General features: G+C 37.8%; 1 protein-coding gene across 1 annotated transcript in view; it reads left to right on the top strand.

Moving 5' to 3' along the window:
* The first annotated feature begins 261 nt into the window (after positions 1 to 261).
* ZPLD1 (zona pellucida like domain containing 1) overlaps positions 262 to 10,037 on the top strand; it is a 225,308-nt gene continuing 215,532 nt past the window's right edge. The window contains exon 1 of the mRNA XM_081797583.1: positions 262 to 444. The gene's annotated coding sequence lies outside the window, so the exon portion shown is untranslated. The remainder of the gene's footprint in view (positions 445 to 10,037) is intronic.

The following is a 10,037-nucleotide window of genomic DNA, read 5'->3' as shown; positions in this document are numbered from 1 at the left end:
GAAGCTGGGAGATGGGCTCCCTCTGCACTGAGCCTGAGTGTATAGCTGGGATGTGCCTGTTTAAAAACTGCCTTGTTTACTATAGTCCTGTGGGGCTCACCAACACAAGCCTTGTTGGCCATCAGAGCTAGGTGATGTGGGGGCTGGTCCCTTAAGTGGCAGCTGGAAAAGTTGGAGTGCTAGATGTGTGTACAAGCTTTTATCTAGAGACATAATGGTGACTTGTTTTTTTGTTTGTTTGCTTTTTTGTGTGTGTGAACAGGAGGGAGAAGGTAGGGAAAGTGTTCACCAACTCATTCAGGCTCCAGTGAGGATTACAGTCACTACCTGGATGTGTGCTAATTAGAAGCTGGACCCTCAAGCTGCAGCTTGTGAAATATGCCATCAAACCCTCCATACTGTTTTCTAAAGTGGCTGTACCAGCTGTTTTTCATTTTCATAAATGTAAGTACTAGAAAATTTTGTTTATATTAAAAAATGGCAAAAATGCATGCATTCATCAGATGAAATACTGGGAGATGGGCACTTTTGCCTGTTCCTTTTGCACTAAGCCCTATGGTGAGTGCTCACAAGCCCATTAAGAATTGCTTCTTTGTTTGCTCTAGTCCTTTGGGACTCATGAATGCAAGCCCCTTTGGCTATCAGAAATAGGCAATTTGGAGGTCTGCTCTTGTGGTGGCAGCTGCAAAAGCTGGGCACCAGACATGTGTACAAGCTCCTTCCAGAGAGATGCTAGTGACCTGGTTTTATTGTTGGAATGAGCTGGAGTGAGAAGGCAGCACAAGTGGGCATCAGGTGCTCTGTGTAGGATCTGAGCCCCCAGATGCATGCTAATTAGAAGTCAGACCCACAGGCAGCAGCTTGAAAATATGCAGCCAAACCCTTTCCAGGGAAGACTGGGGGATGGGCAGTGTGAGTGCTTGCACCCACTGAGAACTGGTTCTTTGCTATAGTCCTGTGGGTCTTGCGAGTCTTGTGGACTCAAGTCTTGTTGTGTGACTCAAACCCTTCATTCTTCAGGGAAAAGCTGGAAATTGGGGTTGCCTCCCAATTGTAGGGCATGGTGCTGGGAGTGGGGTTAGGGAAAGAGTATGTCTCAGCCTTTCCTACCTACTTCTAGGTGGGTATTTTTTCATTCACTCCATTTGTGGCTGTCACTTATCCATTTCTGGATTTCTATCGGAGGGAATTGTTTATACATAGCTGTATGTTTGGTGTGTCCATGGGAGGAAGGAAGTTTAGGAGATTCCTACATCACCATCTTGGTTTCTCCCTCTGTGTGATGTCAGTTTTTTAGCTCTTTGAACTTATATTTCTATTACACTCTTCCTTCCTAATTTTATCCTAACATATTTTCTTATTTTTGAAAGTTTAATTACCTTATCACAATTTTCTATCACAAAAATATATACTGGAACATAAATTATTTTGTAAAATGTCTTGTGACTATAAGACAACATTAAAATTTTTTTTTTTTTAAAGATTTTATTTATTTATTTGAGACAGAGAGAATGAGATACAGAGAGCATGAGAGGGAAGAGGGTCAGAGGGAGAAGCAGACTCCCCGCCGAGCAGGGAGCCCGATGTGGGACTCGATCCTGGGACTCCAGGATCATGACCTGAGCCGAAGGCAGTCGCTTAACCAACTGAGCCACCCAGGTGCCCCATTAAAATTTTTTTAAAAATTTCAATTCAATTAATTAACATATAGTGTATTATTAGTTTCAGAGGTAGAGGTCAGTGATTCATCAGTCTTATATAATACCCACGGCTCGTTACATCACATGCCCTCATTAATGTCCATCACCCAGTTACCCCATACCCCTACTCCTTGCCCTCCAGCAAACCTCAGTTTGCTTCCTATGATTAAGAGTCTCTTATGGTTTGTCTCCCTCTCTGATTTTGTCTTGTTTTATTTTTTTCCTCTCTTCCCCTATGATCCTGTTTTGTTTCTTAAATTCCACATATCAGTGAGATCATATGGGAATTATCTTTCTCTGATTGACTTTTGCTTAGCATAATACCCTCTAGTTCCATCCATGTTGCAAATGTCAGATTTCATTTTTTTGATGGCTGAGTAGTATTCCATTGTATATATATACCACATCTTCTTTATCCATTCATTTGTCAATGGACATCTGGGCTCTTTCCATAGTTTGGCTATTGTGGACATTGCCACTATAAACATTGGGGTGCACGTGCCCCTTTGGATCACTCCATTTGTATCTTTGGGGTAAATACCTAGTAGTGTAATTGCTCAGTCATAGGGTAGCTCTATTTTCAACTTTTTGAGGAACCTCCATACTGTTTTCTAAAGTGGCTCTACCAGCTTGCATTCCCACCAACAGTGTAAGAGGGTTCCCCTTTCTCTGCATCCTCGTCAACATCTGTTTTTTCCTGACTTGTTAATTTTAGCCATTCTGACTGGTGTGAGGTGGTATCTCATTGAGGTTTTGATTTGGATTTCCCTGATGCTGAGCGATGTTGAGCACTTTTTCGTGTGTCTGTTGGCCATTTGGATGTCTTCTTCAGAGGAATGTTCTCTTCATGTCTTCTGCCCACTTCTTGATTGGATCATTTGTTCTTTGGGTGTTGAGTTTGATAAGTTCTTTATAGATTTTGGATGCTAGCCCTTTATCTGATATGTCATTTGCAAATATTTTCTCCCATTCTGTTGGTTGTCTTCTGGTTTTGTTGACTGTTTCCTTTGCTGTGCAAAAGCTTTTTATCTTGATGAAGTCCCAATAGTTCATTTTTGCCTTTGTTTCCCTTGCCTTTGGAGATGTGTCTAGGAAGAAGTTGTTGTGGCCGAGGTCATAGAGGTTTACTGTTGTGTTTTTCTCTAGGATTTTGATGGATTCCTGTCTTACATTTAGGTCTTTCATCCATTTGGAGTGTACTTTTGTGTGTGGTGTAAGGAAATGGTCCAGTTTCATTCTTCTGCATGTGGCTGTCTGATTTTCCCAACACCATTTGTTGAAGAGACTGTCTTTTTTCCATTGGACATTCTTTCCTGCTTTGTCAAAGATTAGTTGACCATAGAGTTGAGGGTCTATTTCTGGGCTCTCTATTCTGTTCCATTGATCTATGTGTCTATGTTTGTGCCAGTACCATGCTGTCTTGACGATTACAGGTTTATAATAGAGCTTGAAATCTGACATTGTGATGCCACCAGCTTTGGTTTTCTTTTTCAACATTGCTTTGGCTATTCAGGGTCTTTTCTGTTTCCATACAAATTTTAGGATTATTTGTTCCAGCTCTGTGAAAGAAGTTGAAGGTATTTTGCTTTAGGTAGCAAAATATTGCTACCTAAAAAGTATATTGCTTTAGGTAGCATAGCCATTTTAACAATATTTGCTCTTCCAATCCATGAGCATGGAAAGTTTTTTCATTTCTTTGTGTCTTCCTCAATTTCTTTCATGAATGTTCTATAGCTTTCTGAGTACAGATCTTTTGCTTCTTTGTTTACGTTTATTCCTAGGTATCTTATGGTTTTTGGTGCAATTGTAAATGGGATCGAGTCCTTAATTTCTCTTTCTTCTGTCTCACTGGTAGTGTATAGAAATACAACTGATTTCTGTGCATTGATTTTATATCCTGCCACTTTGCTGAATTCCTGTATGAGTTCTAGCAATTTTTGGGCTGAGTCTTTTGGGTTTTCCACATAGAGTATCATGTCATCTGTAAAGCAGATCATCTTTGCTGATTTGGATGCCTTTTATGTATTTTTGTTGTCTGATTGCTGAGGCTAGGACTTCTAATACTATGTTGAACAACAGTGGTGGGAGTGGACATCCCTGCCATGTTCCTGACCTTAGGGGAAAACCTCTTAGTTTTTCCCTATTGAGAATGATACTCACTGTGGGTTTTTTATAGATGGCTTTTATGATATTAAGCTATGTTCCCTTTATCCCTACACTGTGAAGAGTTTTAACCAAGAAAGGATGGTGTACTTTGTGAAATGCTTTTTCTGCATCTATTGGGAGGATCCTATGGTTCTTGTCCTTTCTTTTATTAATGTAGTGTATCACATTGATTTGCAAATGTTGAACCACCCTTGCAGCCCAGGAATAAATCCAACTTAGTCATTGTGAATAATCCTTGCAGCCCAGGAATAAATCCAACTTAGTCATTGTGAATAATCCTTTTAATGTACTGTTGGATCCTATTGGCAAGTATTTTTTAAAAAGATTATTTATTTATTTGAGAGAGAGAGAGAGGAGGAACAGAGGGAGAGGGACAAGCAGACTCTGTGTTGTGTGTGGAGCCCAAAGTGGGGTCCAATCCCACGACACTGAGATCATGACCATAACCAAAATCAAGAGTTGAACATTTAACCAAGTAAGTAGTATACAAATGACCAAAACAGAAATAATTTGAAACATAATCATTTAATATAAAAATAAAATCTTGTTAGCAATGCATTTCTCATGGCGTTGGGTAGCTACTATTATTTTTTTCCCCGGTTGATTCATGTGTCTATGTATAATTATGACCATTTTCTAGAATGAGATAGAATTCATCATTCTTTAATTTCTGTTTTTCATTTTCATAAATGTAAGTACTAGAAAATTTTGTTTATATTAAAAAATGGCAATGGCAGGAGTGCCATGATGGCTGGCTGGAGCAGTGGGAAATGCACACTGTTGGCAATCATGACACCTACTTCTGTTTCTGACATATAAATGTCATGGTTTTAGACAAATCACTTGCTACTTCTTGGTTTCCTTATCTGTAAATTTGGGGGGTGGCCTAGTGGAGTATTAAGGCTCTTTATAGTTCTATCATTCCTTAATAATATGAAAAAATAATATGAAAAAAAAAGATTAAAACCACTTAGGCAATATTAGGTTGGAATATATGTACAAATATGTATAAATAAATGGAAGTGATGTAAATATGAAGTGAATCTTGCTTTCAAAGTGATTACAATCAAACTAGGTACCAAATAACATTAATTAAATAGAGAATAAATCAAGATTACATGTGGTTAAATGTTAAGTGCTGTGATAACAGAAAAGGGCAGTTATGTTAAAGATTCTAGCTTTATAGGGACGTCATGGAGAAGATGCACTTTGAAGGGGACTTTGATGGTCCGTGGGGTGGAACAACATGAAAGAAGGCATAGAGGAAAAAAAAAGAAAGAAAGGCAGAAAGGAACCACAGACCACAGAAGCATAGTCTGGTGGCGACAAGGTGACTGGGGTGCATACTGTCTGCTGAGGGGAAGAGGGGCTGAGGTAATAGGCATAGTACACACAGATTACTGAGGTCCCTGAGAAGCAGTTAGAGATAATTTATAATTCTCATTATTCATGGTAAATATGTTCTAAACAGTCACCACAAACACTGACTTAGCAATATTGAACTGTTGCTCATAGGGGAAATACAATGTTAAGTTTCCGTGAGCCTCTGATTATATTTTCTTTAGCTGATCAATACATAAGATTGTTTTATATGCATTTCTGCTTAAAGACAGACATTATAGTTAATATATATAGTTGATTCATTAACACTGAACTCATGGCCAATAGCTCGTACTGAACAGGGATTACCTAATACATGTCTCTTCTTCATATGGTACATCACGGTGTCCTCATGCTTAGGAACACTAGATGGCACTTCCCAGCTATGCCTGGGACCCATTTTAAACAACAAAATCATCATCATAAAACAGCATAAAAATGTGAAAAACATGGCACTATATAGACTACAAAAAGGACACTTGTTCACAGTCTGAGAGCTGAAATAAGAAGGCAGAGTGTCACCTTGTTCAAACTCAGCTGGAAACATAATGATGGATGACTCAAATTTTTGTTGTTCTGTGCATGTCCATGAACAATTTTTAAAGTGCCTGAGTACTGACTTTGGTGTTACAAATAAATGTTAGTGAGTAGGCAAATTCACAAATATGAAATCTGTGAATGATGACGATCAAATACATTTTGATGAGGTAAACTCTAGTCAGCCATTAATGAGATCTGAGCAGAAGAATGCCATAATACGTAATATTTAGGAAACTCAGTTGTTCACTCATTCAATCATCAGACATTAAAGGAGCCTCACTGTGTGTTAGAGGTTGTACAAGGTGCTTGGAATACAAATGAATAAACATGGTACCTACCCTTAAGGAACTTACATCTAGGCAGACATAGTCTAAGGGAGAAGCCTGGAGGGAAAAAGAAGGTAATCAGAAGTCTTCTCACCAGAATCATTCCTGAGGTAATGAGGACTGGTTTTGTAAAGTAGCAGTGGCAGTGGGGAGGAAGGGCAAACATGAAGGGAGAATTAACTGGTTTTTATTTTTGCTTGAATAGTAGAGTGAGGGAGAATTCCACATATTCTAAATATATATGCTTGTGTTCCAGCGAAAGATGTCTTTCTCAAAATAGGAGGCTTGTGGAGGGAAATCTGTCCCTCTTTTTCCTCAGGACTGCTATATATTTCAGCTGTCAATGTCATTAAGGGTAGAATGATGAAAATCACATTCTTTAAAATTAAGAATGAAATAAAATAAAAAGACTGGATTTACTCCAGAAGGAGGAACATACAAGTTGTCTAGATTTCTAGATTTCTAGATCTTGTTGATTTCTATTTGGACCAGTTCTGAAAAAATCGGTAATGATATTCTGTTGACCTCAGGTATTCACATTACCCATGTACAGTAACCATGGTCAGCAGTAAAGAACTTAACTCTTAACCTTCTCTTGGTATATACATGGCTACTTTAATTATTTGTTTTCTGTTTTCTGAAGTTTTTTGAAAATAATTTCCCTTGTCTTCAGAGCAAGAAGTATGTCATGCTGATTTATTAATTAATAGCATTCTCCCTATGATGTTCAGAAAGGACTTGAAAGTTCTTCTGGGTCTGCTACTACTGTGCTGACTCCCTATACCCTAGCAAGCTTCTCCTCTTACTGGATGAGGTCATGGGCCAGATGGATGTTAATTTTTCATGTAGTAAATTCATCAAATAATTATTCTCTCCCTGGGTGTCAGGTGGTGTGGTAGGCCTGGGCATGAGAAAGATGGACAAAATTCCTGTCTTAAAAGAGCTGACAATCATCAGAAGTCTAAGAGATTCCCCAGACATTAAAATACCACTTAATGTTTCACCCTACAGACAACTCCTCTAAATGTAATGTAAAAGGTGGAGCAAGAAGAGCCTGTCTTCTTTTGAGAAATGTCTATTCAGGTTTCTTCCACTTTTTTTTTTTTTTTTTTCATTTCTGGGTTTTTGTTTGTTTTTGCTCCTGAGCTGTATGAGTTCCTTATATATTTTGGATATTAACCTCTTATAAGATACATGGTTAGAAAATATTTCTCCCATCCCATAAGTCATCTTTTCACTCTGTTGATGGCTTCCTTTGCTGTGCAGAAGCTTTTTGGTTTGATGTAGTCCCACTTGTTTATTTTTGCTTTTGTTGCCTGTGTTTTTGATTTCATATTCATGAAATCATTGCTAAGACCAATATCATGAAGTTTTTCCCTGTTTCCTTCTAGGAGTTTTACAGTTTCAAATCTTATGTTTAAGTCTTTAATGCATTTTGAGTTGATTTTTGTATATGATGTCAGATTAGGGTCCAATTTCATTCTTTTACCTGTGGATATCCAGTTCTGTCAACACCATTTGTGGGAGAGACTATTCTTTCCCTATTGTGTACCCTTGTTGATGTTGCTATATGCTTGGATTTCTGTCTGGGCTCTACTGTCTTCCGTAGGTCTATGTATCTGTCTTTATGCCAGTACCATACTGTTTTTGGTATGGCTGTTGTAGTGTAATATATTTTGAAATCAGGAAGTACAATGCCTCTTGCTTTGTTCTTCTTTTTAAAGATTGATGTGGTCAGTTGTGGTCTTTTGTGATTCCATTTGAATTTTAGAATTTTTTTCCTATTTTTGTAAAAAATGCCATTGGTATTTAATGCAAATCAAAACCACAATGAGCTATCACCTTACATCTGTCAGGATGGCTATTGTCAAAAAAACAAAGACAGGTGTTGGCTCTAAGTGTTTAGAGAAATGGGAACCCTTGCACACTGTTGGTGGGAATACAAAACAGTACAGCTGCTATGGAAAACAGTACGCAGTTGCTCAAAATTAAATATAGAAGTATCATATGATCCAGCAATACCAATTTTGGGTATTTATCTAAAATACTGGAAATCATCATTTCAAAGAGATATCAGCACTCCCATTTTATTGTAGCACTATTCACATTAGCCTAAATGTGGAAAGAGCCTCAATGTCCATTGATGGATGAATAGATGAAGAAAACAGTGTGCATATATACACAATAGAATATCATCCAGCCTTAAAAAAGAAGGAATTTCTGCAATATGTGATAACATGGATGAACCTTGGGAACATTATGCTAAATAAAATAAGCCAGTCACAGAAGGACAAATACTGCATAAGTCCACTTATATGACGTATCTAAAATAATCAGATTCATGGAATCTCACAGTAAAATGGTGAGTGCCAGGGATTGGGGAGAGGGAGAAATGGAGAGTTACTCATCAACAGGAATAAAGTTTTAGTTAAGCAAGATGAATAAGTTCTAGACATCTGATTTACAACATTGTTCCTAGAGTCAGCAATATTGTCTTGTATACTTAAACATTTAAGAGGATAGATTTCATATTAAGTGTTCTTACCACAATAAAAGAAAAGGACTGCTCAGCCAAGTCTCTGCTTTCAGATGCCTCTAAAAATCTTTTACACTCATTGTGCAGCATGTATGTTCAAAGTTAATCCTTTACAAGGAGATTGGAGATGGAAATCAAGTTCTGGAGGAAATAAAGTATCTTTCCTGAGAAGGTTTTCCCACTTTCCTCTTTTTATTCATTTATTTTTTTCCTCTCTCAATCATCTATGAAATGAAAACACTCCTCGATTCTCTACTTTATACCATGAACACTTTCTTGTTAGGCAATAATCAACAAGCTCAATGAACTATAACAGGTAACAGAAATTCTTATGCAGATTATAAACAATAATAAAACACTTCAGGTTGGCTTCTCTTGAGAATTACCACCCAGGAGAGTTTGATTTGGGTGTGTTTTGTAGTATTTCACTTGTGGATACATGCCCAGGGTTATCCTGTCCATGGTCCCTGGAGATTCAGTTCTCATATTTTGCCTTGGCTTTTTTTTTTTTTTTTAATTTAAACTCTAGGTAGTTAACATACAGTGCAATATTGGTTTCTGGAGTAGCATTCAGTAATTCATCACTTACATACAACACCCAGTGCTCATCACAAGTGCCCTCTTTAATACTCGTTACCTATCTAGCCCATGCCCAACCCACCTCCCTCCATCAACCCTCAGTTTGTTCTCTATTGTTAAAAACTCCTTTTTTCCTTTTCCCCCTTCCCATATGTTCATCTGTTTTCTTTCTTAAAGTCCACATATGAGTGAGATCATATGGTATTTGTCTTTCTCTGACTGACTTATTTCACTTAACGCAATGTACCGTAGCTCCATCCATGTCATTGCAAATGGCAAGATTTCATTCTTTCTGATGGCTGAGTAATATTCCATTGTGTGTGTGTATGTATGTGTGTGTATCTGTATCTATATATCTATATATGTGTGTATATATATATATATACCACATCTTCTTGACATCAGTCAATGGACATTTGGACTCTCTCCAAGTTTGGCTATTGTTGATAATGCTGCTATAAACATCGGGGTGCACGCATCCCTTCAAATCACTATTTTTGTATCCTTTGGATCAATGCCTAGTAATGCAGTTGCTGGATCGTAGGGTAGTCAGTCTCTTCAATGAATGGTGTTGGGAAAACTGGACAGCAACATGCAAAAGAATGAAACTGGACCACTTTCTTACACCATACACAAAAATAAATTCAAAATGGATGAAAGACCTTAATGTGAGACCAGAAACCATCAAAATCCTAGCGGAGAACACAGGCAGAGACCTCTTTGACCTCAGCTGTAGCAAATTCTTACTAGACACATCACCACAGGCAAGGGAAACAAAAGCAAAAATGAACTATTGGGACTTCATCAAGG

The sequence above is a fragment of the Leptonychotes weddellii genome, chromosome 1, assembly GCF_054177405.1.
Source record: "Leptonychotes weddellii isolate Sample4059 chromosome 1, ASM5417740v2, whole genome shotgun sequence".
Lineage (NCBI taxonomy): Eukaryota > Metazoa > Chordata > Mammalia > Carnivora > Phocidae > Leptonychotes > Leptonychotes weddellii.
Note: the sequence above shows the minus strand (reverse complement) of the source record. Positions and strands in the feature narration are given on the sequence as shown.